Below are 17,109 nucleotides of genomic sequence, written 5' to 3'. Positions count from 1 at the left end.
ACTCACACTTGGGAGGATGCATGTACGCTTGCACTCACACACACCCCTTTCTTCCCTGCCAGGTGACCCCTGTTGCCTTTTCTGCAAGGTCCCCATGCATCCAGTGAAGGTGCCTATGGGTATCAAGTCTGTGTGCACAGATGGACACAAGGACCTGCAGCAGATACACTGCTGCAGGGAAAACATGGGTCTCAAAACTCCTCATTTGTTTCCTTTCCTGGAGTGCATATGAAAGTCTTTGTACAGGCCTCAAAACTGTGCCCTGCATCTCCCCCTCTTTCTAGTCAGGCTCATTAGTAATCACTCTGGGATCTATCTATTGAGTGTCAGTGAGTCTTACCAGGCCCTCTAATAAAGACTGTACATGTTTTATTCCATTTAAACATTGCCATTCCTGTGGGGCCTTTTACCCTGAGGAAAATGTGCCTCACAGAGAAGTCAAGCTGATGCCTCTGCCACTTGACAGAGTGAGAGCTTGACTTCACTGTTTTCCCTGACATGAACCTTCAGACTCATTCAACCTGATACACGTGTGTGTACATATCACCACTTGTAACATGCATTTGCTTTTGAGGAGATTTGGTTCTACTGTATAAAATAAATCAGGATGTGGCTTGTGAGACAGGCAAAATGGTTAAGATGTGCTATGTGTAGATGATGACTAAGCAGCCTAACAGGCAGAATCCAGTTGTGTTCATCAGAGAGAAGCGGGACGTATCGAGTGCCTAAGTTGAACATAGAAGGTGACCCTGATGTTCATCAGGTATCCAATATATGAGATACACGCAAAATGCAATACTCAGAAAGTCTTCATTTGGCCACCCACTGAGCGATGCCATTCTGGCCCCATGTCTCCTCTCCCCAGAAAACTTAAACCACATATGGGGCTGTGCAGGAGACTGCACAGCATGCCCAGCTCTGCAAGGGCAAGGCAGACCCACCTGTGTGTGTTACTGACCTGTCGGGCCACTTTGCGCAAACCTCTACTGTGGGCTTCATAGCCTTAATCAGCAGGAGGCTGACGTAGCAGAGAACATGGCCCACCCAGGGTCCACCTTTGCCCCACTTGCCCCATATCTTAAGTGTATTAACATACTCCTTCTCATCACCTTGCTTCCTGGTCAGTGACATACACTGATTTGATACACATGTGATTTGAGCAGCAAACTTTGGCCTGTGAGTCTTTCTGCGCTGAGATCTCTGAAGTAAGTGGCCCGGGTCACTCTTGGAGGCCACCCTGGCATTACTATCATCTCCACTCAGCACAGCCACACCCAGACCCACCTCAGAACCAAGCTCTTCACCAGTTCCCTGCTTGCTGAGCTTTGAGCTGGGTGGCCTGGCCCATGGGTGGAATCCTTCTCTTTCCTGAGGACTTGAGCTCTGACCACCTCCTACCTTGTGGGCCACTCTGGGTCCCGCACACACTTAGTTCATGCCTGCACCCGGTCAGGGTATCAGCAGGACCTGACCTCAGGGCTTCCCCTGCCCTCTGACTATACTCCCCAGTCAGGTGGTGACATGTATGGCTCCTTTGTGAGGTATGCCCAGCCTTTCTGATGCTGCTCTAGTGAGCAACACCTCTGACAGGGGTCCCTCACACCTCCAGGCTCTCCAAGAGCCACCAGTGTCTGCCCCCATGCAGAATTTCTCACTCTTGTTCAAAGCCCCCTGACCTCCTAAACTCCTGGTCCTTAGACTAAACCAGCTAGAGCAGAAAGCACCTCCACAGCCATTTCTGTCAGGGCCTTGTTATGTGATTTAATGATCTTAGAGGCAGGAAGAGGCACCAAACATCCAGGCTCAGGGAATCTGGGACTGAGAGGCCCTAGGGAGGAGAGGTCCTCGGTGGCACCTGGGCCAAAAAGCTGGGGCCCTACAGCTGGCAAAAGCTGTCACCAGGAATACCAACTAGAAGGTGTCAGCTGGCGTCAGCCATGCTGGCATGTTTCCAAGGTTCACCCATGTTGTAGCATGCATTGCTCCTTAATTTGCTTTTATTGCCAAGTATTATCCCATTGTGCACATAACACATTTCATTTATCCATTCATCAATTGGTGGACATCTGGGTCACTTCTGCATTTTGACTACCATGAATAATACTGCTACGAACATTTGTGTTCAAGCTTCTGTGTGGACATATGTTTTTATTTATCTTGGGTATACACCTAAAGTGGAATTATTGGCTTACATGGTAACCCTATGTTTAACTTTTTGAGGAACTAGTAGATGATTTTCCAAAGTGGCTGCACCATTTTACAGCCCCTTCAGCAGTGTATGAGGGTTCCAATTTCTCTGCCTCCTTGACAACACTGATTATTATCTGTCTCTTTGGTAGCCATTCTAACATGTGTGGAGTGAGACAAGTGGTAAGAATTTGACAAATGTGACATAGAAAATTTTAATTTCCATAATATCAGAGAGCTATTACAAGAATTTTTTAAGATTTTATTTATTTTTAGAGAGGGAAGGGAGGGAGAGAGAGAGAGACATCAATGTGCGGTTGCTGGGGGCCGTGGCCTGCAACCCAGGCATATACCCTGGCTGGGAATCCAACCTGCGACACTTTGGTTTGCAGCCCATGCTCAATAGAAGTGTTTAATAAAAGGACAAAAATCCAATAGGAAACTTGGATAAAAGTCGTGAATACACAAACCCCAGAACAAAATGTGAGTATCTGTACTACACATGTAAAAATATACTTAACTTCCTCAACAATAAAAATTCAACTTACCCGGACAATGAAACTTCAATACTATCCTACACATTGGAAAAAAAAAAATTAACCCAGTAACAATGGCTTCTAAGTAAGGTTCTTTCATCAACATTGGCTGAGTGGGAATCCAACAGTCTTTGTTCACAATGGTTTAGCAATCTCCATTGAACATTTGAAGGTTACATATTCCCTAACACGATGTTCTACATCTAGGGTTGTATCCCACATAAATATTTGCCTGTGTGCACAAAGTTGACTGAAAAATAATTTCTTTTCAATAGTGAGACAATATTTCTAAGAGTAAAAAAAAAGGAAATTAGCCCAAATATGTCTCGAAGTAGACTATTAAATTAGATATGTAATATCTTTGAAGTAGGATTTTAAAAATCAACAAAAGTGTGTGCTCATACTGACAAGGAAAGCTATCTGCTCTATATAAATTTTTTTATGTGAAATGTTAAAGGGACTTATCTAAGAAAAAGAAGATGATCAAAAATATGAACAGTAAAATGATAACAAACTCACAACTATCAACAACTGAACCTAAAACAAAAACAGAAACAAACTAAGCAAACAACTAGAACAGGAACAGAATCACAGAAATGGAGATCACGTGGAGGGTTAGCAGCGGGGAAGGGGAGAGGGGAGAATGGGGGAAAATGTACAGGGAATAAGCAGAGAAACACTAAGTAGAGAAACACTAAGCAGAGAAAGATCCTGATTTGTTGAGAATAAAGATAATGGTTTATTAAGCTCAAATAAAAGAAAATTTGGAGCTTTTGAACCATTCACAAGCTTGTGCTTGCAGAATGAGATTACACAGGAATGCCACTTTTTTAAAAGTATGTTTTATTGATTATGCTATTACAGTTGTCCCATTTTTTTCCCTCCCCTTTATGTCCCTCCACCCTGTACGCCCCCTCCCTCAAGCATCCCCCACCCCTTTGCTCATTTCCATAGGTCGTACATATAAGTCCTTTGGCTTCTCCACTTCCTATACTATTCTTAACCTCCCCCTGTCTATTTTGCACCTACCATTTCTGCTGCTTATTCCCTCTGCCTTTTCCCCATTCTCCCCTCTCCCCTTCCCCACTGCTAACCCTCCATGTGATCTCCATTTCTGTGATTCTGTTCCTGTTCTAGTTGTTTGCTTAGTTTGTTTCTGTTTTTGTTTTAGGTTCAGTTGTTGATAGTTGTGAGTTTGTTATCATTTTACTGTTCATATTTTTGATCATCTTCTTTTTTTTAGATAAGTCCCTTTAACATTTCACATAATAAGGACGAGGTGATGATGAACTCCTTGCACTTGACATTATCTGGGAAGCACTTTATCTGCCCTCCCTCCCATTCCTGGAGGTTCCTAAGCCTCCCTCCATTTGTCCTGGAGGTTCCTAAGCCTCTCCTCATTTTTTCGAATTCTTGTTTCGTCACTCTGTTCCGGCTGAAAGCTTTTTCCTTCCTTCCCCAAATCATTGATTTGAGCCCTGGTTTCTTTCCCTTCACTGTTGGTTCCCTGAACATTTTTGTTTCACTTTGCATAGCCTTCATTTTTTCCTCTATTTTGTGAGCATACTCAACCATTTCTGTGAGCAACACTGATTTACCAGTGTTTTGAACTTCGCATCTGAAAAGCCGGCTAACTCTTCATCATCTAGTTCTATTTTTAAAGCTTTGATCTGTTCTTTCATTTGGGATACATACATACATAGATATAGATGATATAGATATAAATGATAGGTAGATATAGATATAGATGATATATAGATAGATATAGATATAGGTGATATAGATAGATTGGTCTTGGCATACCTGTTCCATTTAAGGAGTGGAAACCTAGGTATTCATCAGGGTGAGGCAACCCACTCACTGTGTTGTGGAGCTGCATGTGGGGGAGGGGTCCAAGAGGGAACAATGTGGCTTGTTTGGCTCTCGGCCAGCTTTCAGTCACTTCCCCCAGTACCCACAAGCAGATTGGGCCCTTCTGGTGCTGATTCCCTGGTGTGTGGGCTTGTGTACATTGTTAGGACCCTCTGGGTCTCTCCAACGAACTCTCCTGTGAGGCTGGGAGTTTCTCCCATGGCTGCAACACCCACACGTTTTTACAGACAGAAGTTTTGGGGCTTTATTTCCCCACGCTGGAACCCTGGGTTGCACTATCTGTCCTGCTCCCCAGTTGTTCCTCCTGGCTTCTCTGCACACAAATGTGGGACCACCCAGTCTGCCAGCCACCACCTTGCCCACCCAGTCCTCCAGCTTCTGCTTTGCCACACCTCTCCACCCTGGCTGCTGGCCTCCAACCCTCCTGCCAGTCTGAATGAATGTTTCTTCTTTAACTCCTTGGTTGTCAGACTTCCATACAGTTCGATTTTCTGGCAGTTCTGGTCATTTTTTTTTTTAATTTCTTATTGTCCTTCTTTTGGTTGTGTGAAGAGGCAAAGTGTATCTACCTATGCTTCCATCTTGGATGGAAGTCTGAAATGTACTTTCTAAGTTAATTATTTCTGTAATACTCTACCTCTTAATAAATATAATTAATTTTATAAAAATTTTGAAGTCTCAAAGCAGAAGTCAAATGTAGAGAAGACCTTCAGATGATGAACAGCAAGTTCTCACCCCTACTCTTTACCACTTGGTTCCATTCCCCAGGGCTCATGGAAGATATTATGGGTCCTTGATATGAGGATTTAGTTCACATGCTAGCTCTTTATCTTTTCACCTTCTCCTTCTCCTTTTTTCTCCTCTTCCTCTTCTCCTCCTCTTCTTCCTCCTCCTCCTTCTCTTTATCCTTTCCTTCTGCTCCTTCTTATCTTTGTCCTTCTTCTTATGTTTACAGGGATGCATGGGTGGGTGAGTGGATGGATGGATGGATGGGTGGATGGATGAATGGATGGACGGACAGACATTTCACTAGTTATTTTTATAAGTTTAACAAATATAATTAAATTTCTATTTCTGATTCATCACCTCCTAGGAGTTAATTTGGAACTTTTCTCTGTGGCATGTTGGAAACCAGGCCTTTTCCATCACCCCTTTTATAATTATGTCCCACCATCTGTTATCCATATCCTTCTTTGTCCCCTCCTCTCACAATTATACTTTGCCCATTGGGTGACCCCCCAAAAATGAAAACTAAAAAACAGTTGCTTAAACATGAAGGTCTAGAAGACTAGCATTTTAAGGTTTTGAATCTTTTAAATGTGATTATCTGTATAAATGGCAGATGGTGGATTGGAAAGCATCAAGAGTGGTGAAGGTGGGGTGCCCAGTTCAAAGGCTATTGGAATACTGCATATGTGAGAAGGTGGCTGCTGCTGTGGTATAAGCAAGACAGAGGGGAAAGTAAGTCATGTCCAAAGCCATAGGCTGGTTTAACTAACCTGGCCTGGAGAAGGAGGAGTAAAAAGTCAAAGGTGACCCCAGATAAGTGGCTTAACCAGCAGGTGGTGGTGGCATGTGCTAGAGTGGGGAATGGAGAAAAAGCAGGCTTGGGCAGGAAATGTGCAGAGTTGAATCAGGGGCAAATGGAGTGTCACCTACCTGCAAGATACACCTGTCTCAGGTAGTTTTTATCCTACCCTCCTTTGCCAATCAATGTCTAGCCTGCCACCCCATTTTATATTCTATCAGCACTCACAAATATGGAAATAGTCTTATTCATTTGCTTACTGCTCTGATGCCTGACCCCTCCCTCGTTCCCCATCATGTGACATGGACCTTTCCACCTGTAATGGCTGAATAATGTCCCATACCTGATTTAGTCTAGCCCTTATTCTGAACATGTATTATTTGTATCATTTGCTATTACTATCAGCTTACTGATTGGCATGTACCTTATTTCCATATGAAGGCCAGTGGAGCAGTCAGAGGAAGGTGAAAAGGGAAATCAAAGAAGAGGGGAAAAAAAGAGAAACAAAGAAGGAAGCAGGAAGAAAAGTAGAAATAAGAAGCTGGGTTTGAGAAGGGGCAAGGGGTCCCATGAGGGCCATGAGCTCTTGTAGGTGAAGACAGAGGATGAGGAACTGACACATCCCCTGTAGGTTCCAAGGTTTTGGATGTTCCTTGTCCCCTATCTGAGGTCAGGGAGACTGGGCTTTGCTCTTCATTCTCCTCCTCCTCTGAGCCCACAGTCAATTCCCAGTCTGGCTGGAGCCTGCTGAGACGGGTCCTGCAAACCTGCCCTGGGCTGTGGCAGACTCACCTGCCTGTCTCCCCTTCTAGCCTTCCCAGTTAGGAAGCATGTTGAAGCATGTTCTCTCATGTACTGTGACAGGTGCCTGCAAAGATTTCCACTGCCAGTGGGGAGGTATCTGTGTCATCTGGTGGTTCTCTCCACTTTTGCTCTATTTTAAGGCATATGTATAATTTGAGGTGCACTTGGGTTCAGAATTATTACACCTTCATAGTGAATCACTCCTTATTACATAAAGTAGTGGCTTTATTTAGGTTTCAAGAGGTATTTTCTGAGTCCTACTGTGCAGCCAGTTGTGCTCTAAATATGGTGGTTAGGCTGCGCTCTACAGTGTGGAAGGTGGTGAGCACACCAGCTCAGGTAACTCATGTGGGTCCAGTGACTTAGTGTGCTTTTCACCACACTCTCTTGAATTCTCCAGGTGAATAATCATACAAAAAAAAAAAAGCCCTTTCTCCTCTTTTATAGATTGTGTACCAGTTATTCCATTTTCTTGACTCATTGCATTTTCCAATATGTTCCAGACCAGCATCCTTTCTCATTCCTGGGACCTACTCTTGTCTATCTAGTCACATATTTCTTACTCATTTGTTTTACAGTTATAAACATTATATTTCTAAGTGTTGGTTGCTTGACAATATGAAATTACCTGCCTCTGAGTGAGAGCACTTAATCCACTCACATTTTCTGATCACTGATCCACACACTTTAAATATAAGACAGCCAATTTATTTTCTTTACTTTTAATCATGAATTTAAGTAGTTCCTCATCATGGTTATTTTTACTGGTTTTATGTGTCAATAAACATAACTTCTAAGGAATGAGAAATGGGAGATCTCTTGGATTCTCCAGGCAAGGCCAGAGTAAACACAAAGGGTTCTTATGAGTGAAAGTGGAAGGCAAGAGGATGAGAAGATGTGACAGAAGACAGAGGTGAGAGAGAGATTTATCTGAGAATGAAAGAACCACAGCAGGATGCAGGTGGCCTCTAAAAAATGGAAAAGACAAAGAAATGGATTCTCCTCTAGAGGCTCCAGAAGGAATAAAGCCCTGCCCATCCATTTTAGACTCCTGACCCCTAGAACTATAAGGAAATAAATGCAAGTTCTTTTAAGCCAAAAAGAAATATAACTTTGCATATGCTTTCTGCTTCACCACTATTTTTATTGATAGCTCTGGTGTTGATTCAAACATCAGAAATTTAAAGAGGTTTTACTCATTCTGCTAACCCATCATTCTAACCAAGTCTAACAGCTTTTGTGGAAATCATTGTGTCTCTTTATAAGTAATTTAAAATTTTGACACATTTGTGGTGATTATATTGATTTAAATATAGTTGGTGCTGGCCACTTTGATAGCTGCTGCATCTGAGTTGAACTGAGCATTTTCTTGTATATTAAGGAGACCTTGTTATATTCTCTTTTGACTTTGTCTTTCAAACTGTTCTTTCTCAGCAAGGGGGACTCTTGTTAGCTGGAGAGTTCCCTCTCAGTGCTGAGCAATATGGGGCTGAGCAGTGGGGGGAGGGGTGATGCATGGGGTAGGAGGTGCATGAGTGGTCTTCCTTCTCTTTTTGTGTGGTTACTGTCCAGTTTTTGTGTTCTGATGTGCTGCTGAAGTTTCTTAAGTGGCATATGTGTACTCCCAGAGCTGTTTCTGTTATGGAGAGCTGTCCTACCATTGATCTTTGTAGGAGGATGGATTTCCAGGGTCTCTTGTACTGCTGTCTTGGAGCCATCACTCTGTAATTTTTTTTTTCCTGATAGCCAAACATAATGTACCATAATGAACTGTGGTAATTCAGTGATGTAGCGGTGAGGTTTGGGGGAGCGGAAGCATTCTATGGTTCTATGGTTAGGTCTCAATCTTTTACTGAGCCTATCTATGCCTCTGGACTGTGCACTTCACAAGTGTTTCAGGTTTTCTCCCTGCTCCCCTTAGGTTGGAAGAGATGCTAGAGACAGAGTTGAATATTTTGCTTCCCAAAATCAGTTAGACTCTAATAATAGCCCAGCAGATTAGGATTTGGTTAACTAGTTTCCCCTTGAGGGCAGGTCTTGTCAAGAAGAGTAGCACCTTTAGCATATTTCAAAATGGTTCCTTCTCCCTTCCTCCCGTCAGAAGCCGGAGGGGAATTTTCTCAGACACTTATTATGGGAATCTCCTGTTGGTAAATCTTACAATATTGTGTCTCCCACCCCCACCATGATTGGGTTTCCTGGAGCTTTTTACTCTCAGAGTTGTCTACTTTGAGATGACTCTGAGTTGTCTGCAATTCATCTAATTGATGAATTTCCTATCCCAGCTCTGGGTCCTGCAGTGGTTTCTGCTTGTCCCTGATCTTGTAAGCCACAGTTGGCCCTGTATACTCCATCTCTTTTCTTTTCTGTTTTTCTCTTTTGATTTTACAGGAAGAGAAAAGGAGGAAGGGAGGAAGAGTGAGGGGACATCGATTTGTTTTTTCGCTCATTTGCTTGATTCTCATTGGTTGATTCTCATTTGTGACCTAACCAGCCCCAAACCCTGGCATACCTGGACAATGTTCTAACCTACTGAGCTACCCGAGAAGAGCTCTCTCTCATCTCATATGAGCCCAAGAAGAAATGTTGATTTGCCAGTCTGCTCAGCATTTTACTTGTTGTTAGGATGGAGTGGTGACTTATGAACTTCCAGGATGTTTTTCAGAACTGTTAAAAAACATTAGTAATTAATTTGTAAACTTCCATACATTTTTTTGGCTTAATCCCTTCACATTTTTCAGCCTGAAACCCCTACCCCCTTTCCTCTGACAGCTATGAGTTTGTTTCTCTTTTGTTTATTTTGCTCATTAGATTTCACATATAAGTGAGATAGTATAATATTTGTCTTTCTCTAACTGCCTTATTTGACTTAGCATAACATTCCTCAGGTCCATCCATGTTGTAGCAAGCAGAAGGTAAAATTTTCCTCTTTTTTTTTTTTTTTTTTTTTTTTTTTTTTTTACAGCTGAGTAGTATTCAGTTGTGTAAATGTACCATAGCTGTTTTACCCAGTCATCTGCTGATGGGCACTTGGGTTGCTTCCAAATCTTGGCTGTTGTAATAATGCTGCAGTGAACATAGGTATGCATGTAGTCTTTTGAATTAGTGTTTTGAGTTTCTTTGGATAAATACTCAGAAGTGAAATAGCTGGGTCATAAGTCAGTTCCATGTTTAATATCTGGGGTTAACTCCATACTGCTTTCCACAGTGGCTGTACCAATCTGCATTCCCACCAACAGTGCATGAGGGGTTCCCTTTCTTCACATTCTTTCTTTTTTTTTAAGATTTTATTTATTTAGTTTCCAGACAGAGGGGAAGGGAGAGAAGAAGAGAGAGAGAGAAACATCAATTTGAGGTTACCTCTTGCATGCTTCCCACTGGGGACCTGGTCCACAACCCAGGCATGTGCCCTAACTGGGAATCAGACCGGTGACCCTTTGGTTTGCAGGCCAGTGCTCAATCCACTGAGCCACACCAGCCAGTGTTGGCTTCTTCACATTCTTGCCAACAGTTGCTGTTGATTTATTGAAGATAGCCATTCTGACAGGTGTGAGGTGATATTTCATTGTGATTTTAATTGCATTTCTCTGATGATTAATGACCTTGAGCATCTTTTCATGTGTTTGTTAGCCATCCCTATGTCCTCTTGGATAAGTGTCTATTCATGTCCTTTGCCTATTTTTAAATTGGATTTTGTTTTAGTGTCGAGTTTTGTAAGTTCTTTATAGATTTTGGATATTAACTCTTTAACAGATGTATCAGCAAATATATTCTCCCATTTGGTGTGTTGTGTTTTCATGTAGCTGATGGTTTCCTTTGCTATGTAAAAACTTTTTAGTTTGATGTAGTTCCATTAGTCTATTTTTTTTATGGTCTCCCTTGCCCAGGAGATATATCAGAAAAAAATATTGCTGTGAGAAATGTCTGAGATTTTACTTCCTATGTTTTCTTCTATGATTTTTAAGGGTTTTTTTTCATTGCTTTTTGTTACATATTTATTAGAGACATCATTTATAGTTTATTAAAAAATATTGGCTTCATATACACAAAAATGTCCTGACAATGGTAATGAAAAAAACAGCTCCGCCCACCCCCTTGGGTCCACACCAGCATTCAACCTAGATTGGTTTAATCTCGAAGTGTAATTCAATAAGACTGAAGACCAAACACTTCAGGTCCTGGACAAGATAATAAAATACCCGTAAGCCTTCTGGGTCCTTGGATTGATTGACATCAATAAGGGAACCAATTTTTGATGTTGTGAAAGAAATGTGTTCATCTCCAATGACAATTTCAAGCTCCTGCCAGCCCACTCGGTCAGGAGGAGGCCACAAAGCGTCATCCTCTCTGGTAATTTCACTGTCATCAATTATTCTCTTCAGTTCCTCCATCACACTTTTATGTACGTAAGCCTCTTTTCTGATCATGGCATCATTTTTATAATTGCTGTTGTCAGCATATCGCAATTTCCCGTCTGGTCGGAACTCAAATTCCAGTAATTTGTGGCTGAACTTGCCCTTGTGAATAAAAGTCACTCTCCATGGCTCGCGAAGGGCCACCGAGACCGAACTTTAGTAGCAAACCGTATCGCCGCCGTACGCGCCTGATTTTGAAGGTTTTGAGTTTGACATTTAATTCTTTAATCCATTTTGTGTGTATTGTGTAGAGTGCAAGGAGGTGGACTATACTTTTTTGCACTTATCTGTTTAATTTTCCCAACACCATTTTTAATAGACTATGTGTCATGATTCCATTGTATGTTCTTGCCTCCTTTCCCAGATATTAATTGACCATAAAGGCATGGGCTTATTTCTGGGCCCTCTATTCTGTTCCTTTGATCTATATGTCTGTTTTCATACCAGTACCATGCTGTTTGGATTATTATGGCCTTGTACTATATTTTGATATTATGTAGTGTGATTCCTCCATCCCTTTTCTCAATATTACTGCAGCTATTCAGGTTCTTTTCTGGTTTCACATACATTTGGGTCATATTTATGCTAGTTCCATGAAATACAACATTGGTATTTTGATAGAAATTGCCTAGAATCTATAGATTGCTTTGGGTAGTATGGGCATTTAAAGGATGCTATTTCTTCCCGTCCATAAATATGGCATATGCTTTTGGTTATTTGGATCTTCCTCAGTTACTCGGGACTTATACTTTTCTGAGTGCAGAGTTTTAGATTCTTGGTTAAATTATTGCAAGGCATTTTTGAAGCATTGTAAATGGAATTGTTTGCTTCATTTCCTCTTCTGATAGTTCATTATTGGTGTATACAAAGGCAACTAATTTCTGGGTATTTACTTTGTACCCTGCTACTTTACTGAATTTATTTATCAGTCCTAGTAGTTTTCTGGTGGAGACTTTAGGGTTCTATATATACAGTACCATGTCTTCTACAAATAAAATGTTCCATGTGCACTTGGAAGAATGTATATTCTGCTGCCTTGGGATAAAATGGTCTGAAAATGTCGATTAAATCCATCTGCTGTAGTGTGTCATTTAAGGCTGCTGCTTCCTTGTTGATTCTCTGTCTGGAAGATTTATCCATTGATGTCACTGGGCTTTTAAAGTCCCCTATTCTGACAGTATTACTGTCAGCCTCTTCCTTTACATCCATCTATATTTGCTTTGTATATCTAGATGCTGTTATGTTGAGTGAATAAATGTTTACAAGGCTTATCTTATATCCTCTTGTTAGATTACTCCCTTTGTCATTATCTTTTTCTCTTATTGTAGTCTCTGTTTTAAAGTCTATTTTGTCTGAAATAAGTATTGCTACTCTAGCTTTCTTTCTTTTTTCATTTGTATGAAATATCTTCTTTCATCTCTTTACTTTCAGTATGTGTATCTGTGTTTCAGTCGGAAGCAGATCTCTCACAGGCAGAGTACATTTGGATTCTGTTACTGAAGAATATTTTATTTTTAAAATCAGTTATTTCAGTTACAGTTGACATATGTTATTATATTAGTTTCAGGTGTATCCTCAGTGATTCGACGTTACATAACTCACTAAGTGATCATCCCAATAAATCTCACACATCTGACACCACACATAGTTTTTAGAGTATTATTGACTGTGATTCCTATGTTGTACTTTACAGCCCCGTGACTATTCTGTAACAACCAATTCGTACTTCTTAATCCCTTCCCTTTTTTTTCACCCATTCCCCTTCCAAACCCGCAGCCACCTGGCAACTGTCAAAATGTTCTCTGTATTTTGAGTATCTTTCTGTTCTGCCTGTTTATTTTGTTTTTTTTTTTTTTTTTAGATTCAATTGTTGATAGATACGTATTTATTGCCACTTTATTGTTTATATTTTCATCTTTTTTCCTCTTCTTCTCAAAGAAAGCTGTCTACCTTCCATATAATACTGGTTTGGCATAATGAAATCCTTTGGTTTCTCTTGCCTTGAAAGCTCTTCAATGCTAAAATGATAGCTTTGCTTGGTGATGTAATCTTGGCTGTAGGCCCTTGGTTTTGGTCACTTTGAATATTTTATGCCAATCCCTTCCAGCCTGCAAAGTTTTTGTTGGCCAGTCAGCTGACGGTATTTTTATATTTGTTGACACTATTACAGATGTTCCCCTCTTCCCCCCCCTTTTTGCTCCCTTTCACCCAACTCCACCAGCCTTCACCATATTGTTGTCTGTGCCCATGAGCTATGCATATGTGCATATGTGTTATCTGGTTAATCTCTTCCAGTTTCCTTCACCCCCGTCCCCTCTGAGATTTGTCAATCTGTTCCATGTATTCATGCCTCTGGTTTTATTTTGTTCATTAGATTCCATATTTAAGTGAGATCATATGGTATTTGCCTTTCTCCGAATGACTTATTTTCCTTATGTAATAATCTCCATGTCCATCTATGTTGTCACAGAGGGTAAGAGTTCTTCCCTTTTTATAGCCATGTAGTACTCCATTTTGTAAATATATTGCATCTTTTTTATCCACTCATCTACTGATGGGCACCTGGGCTTTGTCCAGATGTTGGCTATTATAAGTAACACTGCTATGAACATAGAGGTGTATATATTCTTTCTGATTGATGTATTTGGATTCTTAGGATATATTCCCAAAAGTGGGATTGCTGAATCAAACAGAAATTATGTTTTCATTTTTTGAAGAAATTCCATACAGATTTCCACAGTGGCATTCCCACCAGCATTGCACACAGGCTTCATTTTATCCACATCCTTGCCAGTATTTGTTGTTTGTTGATTTATTAAAGGTAGCCATTCTGGCAAGTGTGAGGTGATAGCTCATAGTAGTTTTAATGTTCATCTCTCTGGTGATTAGTGACATTGAGCATTATTTCACATGTCTACTGGCCATTTGTATGTCCTCTTTGGAGAAGTGTCTATTTAGGTCCTTTGCCGAGTTTTAATTGGATTGATTTTCTTCCTTGTGTTGAGTTGTATATGTTCTTCATATATTTTGAAAATTAACTCCTTATCTGATATATCACTGGCACATATGTTCTCCCACACAGTGGATTTCCTTTTTATTTTGTTGATGGTTTCCTTTGCTGTGCAGACACTATTTAGTTTGATGTAGTCCATTTCTTTATTTTCTCTTTTGTTTCTCTTGCCCTAGGAAATACATTGGCAAACGTATTGCTATGCGAGATGTCTGAGACTATAGTGCCTATGGTTTCTTCTATGAATTTTATGGTTTCGTGACTTACATTTGAGTCTTTCATCCATTTTGAGTTTATTCATGTGTATGATGCAAGATGGTAGTCTATTTTCATTGTTTTTGCATGTACCAGTCCAATTTTCCCCAACATTGTTTTTTGAAGAGACTATGATTACTCCATCATATGTCATTGCCTCCTTTCTGAAATATTAGTTGACTATAAAGATGTGGGTTGATTTCTGGGCTCTCTATTCCGTTCCATTGGTCTATATGTTGTTTTGTGCCAGTACCAGGCTGGTTGATTACAGTGGCTTTGTAGTATAGTTTGATATTAGGTATTGTGATCTCCCCAATTTTGTTCTTCTTTTTCAACATTTCTGAGGCTATCTGTGGTCATTTGCATTTCCATATAGATTTTTGCAATATTTGTTTGAGATCTGTGAAACAGGCCATTGATATTTTAATAAGAATAACATGAATCTATAAATTGCTGTGATAGCATGGACATTCTAATGATGTTAATTCTTTCAATTCATGAACACAGCATATGCTTCCACTTGGTGTGTCTTTTTCTATTTCTTTCTTCAATGTCCTATAGCCTTATGAGTACAGGTCTCTTACCTCCTTGGTTAAATTTATTCCTAGGTAGCTTTTTTTTTTTTTCCTGGAATGGTATATGGGATTGCTTTCTTAGTTTTCTTTCTGAGAGTTTATTATTGGTATATAAAATTGCCACTGATTTTAGATATTACGTTGTTATCTTGCTAGTTCACTAAATTCATTTCTTAATTAAATCCAGGAGTTTTTTAGTGTAGTCTTTAGGGTTTTCTACATAAAAGATCATGTCTCTGCGAATAAAGACAATCTTACTTCCCTCTTTCTAATTTGAAAGCCATTTGCTTCTCCTTCTTGTCTGATTGTTGTGACTAAGACTTGCATAGTACTATGTTAGTAGTAGGAGTGGTGAAAGCATACATCCCATGTTGTCCTGATCTTAAGAGAAACACTTAGCTTTGCCCATTAAGTATTATGTTGGCTTTACGTTTGTCATATGTGGCCTTATTGTGTTGAGCTATGATCTCTCTACTCCCACTTTGCTGAGAGTTTTTATCATAAATGGTTGCTGGAAATTATTGAATGCATCTACTTGTATGTTCATGTGACTTGTTTGTGTGATGGGTCACATTTATTGATTTGCAAATATAGTGTTGTACCAGCTTTTGCATCCCCATAATAAATGACACTTGGCCATGTTGTAAGAACTTTTTAATGTATTGCTTTATTCCGTTTGGTATTTTTCCCTAATAGTGAATAACAGATTCAATGACAGTGAAATATTCATAAGGTAATCAAAGAGTTTAGACAAATATAGGAACATCTAGTATATCTAGAGAGAAGCAAACAAATAGGATGAATAATGACATTTAATGAGATTAAACTGGAATTTCATAGAGGGTTTTTTTTTTTGTTTTTGTTTTTTGTTTTTGTTTTGCCCTGGCTGGTATGGCTCAATGGATTGAGTGCTGGCCTGTGAACCAAAGGCGGGGCATATGCCTGGGTTGTGGGCCAGGTCTCCAGTGGGGGGCATGTGAGAGGCAACCAAATATTGATGTTTCTGTCCTTCTTTTTCTCCCTCACTTCTCATCTCTCTAAAATAAACAAATAAGATCTTCTTTTTAAAAAAGATACATTTTGTTATTGTTTTCAAGTACAGTTGTCTCCACTTAGCTGCCACCACTTTCCCCTGCCCCACCCACCCCCACCTCCTACCCTCAATCCTAGCCCCTTTGGCTTTGTCCATGGCTCCTTTATACATGTTCCTGATGACCCTTCCCCTTCTTTTCCCCATTACACCGTCCCTCCTACCTCTGGCTACTGTTCATTTGTTCTTTATTTCAATATCTCTGGTATAGTTTTCTTGCTTGTTTGTTTCATTGATTAGGTTCCACTTTAGGTGAGATTGTCTGGTTTTTGTCTTTCACTGCCAGGCTTATTTCACTTAGCATCATGCTCTCCAGATCCATCCATGCTGTTGTGAAGGGCGGAGTTCCTTCTTTCTTTCTGCTCTGTAGTCTTCCATGTATAAATGTACCATAGCTTTTTGATCCGCTCATTTATGAATGGGTACTTAGGCTGTTTCCAGTAGTTTAGCCATTGTAAAAGGTGTTTCTATGAGGCATTAGGGTGCATATGTTCTTTTAGAATTTATTTTTTGTTGTTTTGTTTGTTTTAGGATTCTTAGGGTGTAATCCAAGCAGTGGAATTGCTGGGTCAAAAGGCAATTCCATTGTTGTTTTGGAAGAAATTCCATACGGTTTTCACAGAGGCTGCACTGGTCTGCTTCCAACCAACAGTGCAGTAGGTTTAATAATTTTAAAAAGACTTGTTTGTTATTTTTAGAGAGGGTGAGGAAGGGAGAAAGAGAGGAGGAGAAACAATCGATCCATTGCCTCTCACACACCCCCCAACTGGGGACATGGCCCACAACCCAGGCATGGTCCTGACTGCACATCAAACCTATGGCCTTCCCGTTTTTCAG

General features: G+C 40.4%; 1 pseudogene; it reads right to left on the bottom strand.

Annotated features, from left to right (window-relative positions):
• Window positions 1-10,904: 10,904 nt before the first annotated feature.
• LOC114506753 lies at window positions 10,905-11,527 on the bottom strand (annotated as a pseudogene).
• Window positions 11,528-17,109: the final 5,582 nt, after the last annotated feature.

The sequence above is a fragment of the Phyllostomus discolor genome, chromosome 9, assembly GCF_004126475.2.
Source record: "Phyllostomus discolor isolate MPI-MPIP mPhyDis1 chromosome 9, mPhyDis1.pri.v3, whole genome shotgun sequence".
Taxonomy (NCBI): domain Eukaryota; kingdom Metazoa; phylum Chordata; class Mammalia; order Chiroptera; family Phyllostomidae; genus Phyllostomus; species Phyllostomus discolor.
This window is presented reverse-complemented; position numbering and strand designations above follow the sequence as displayed.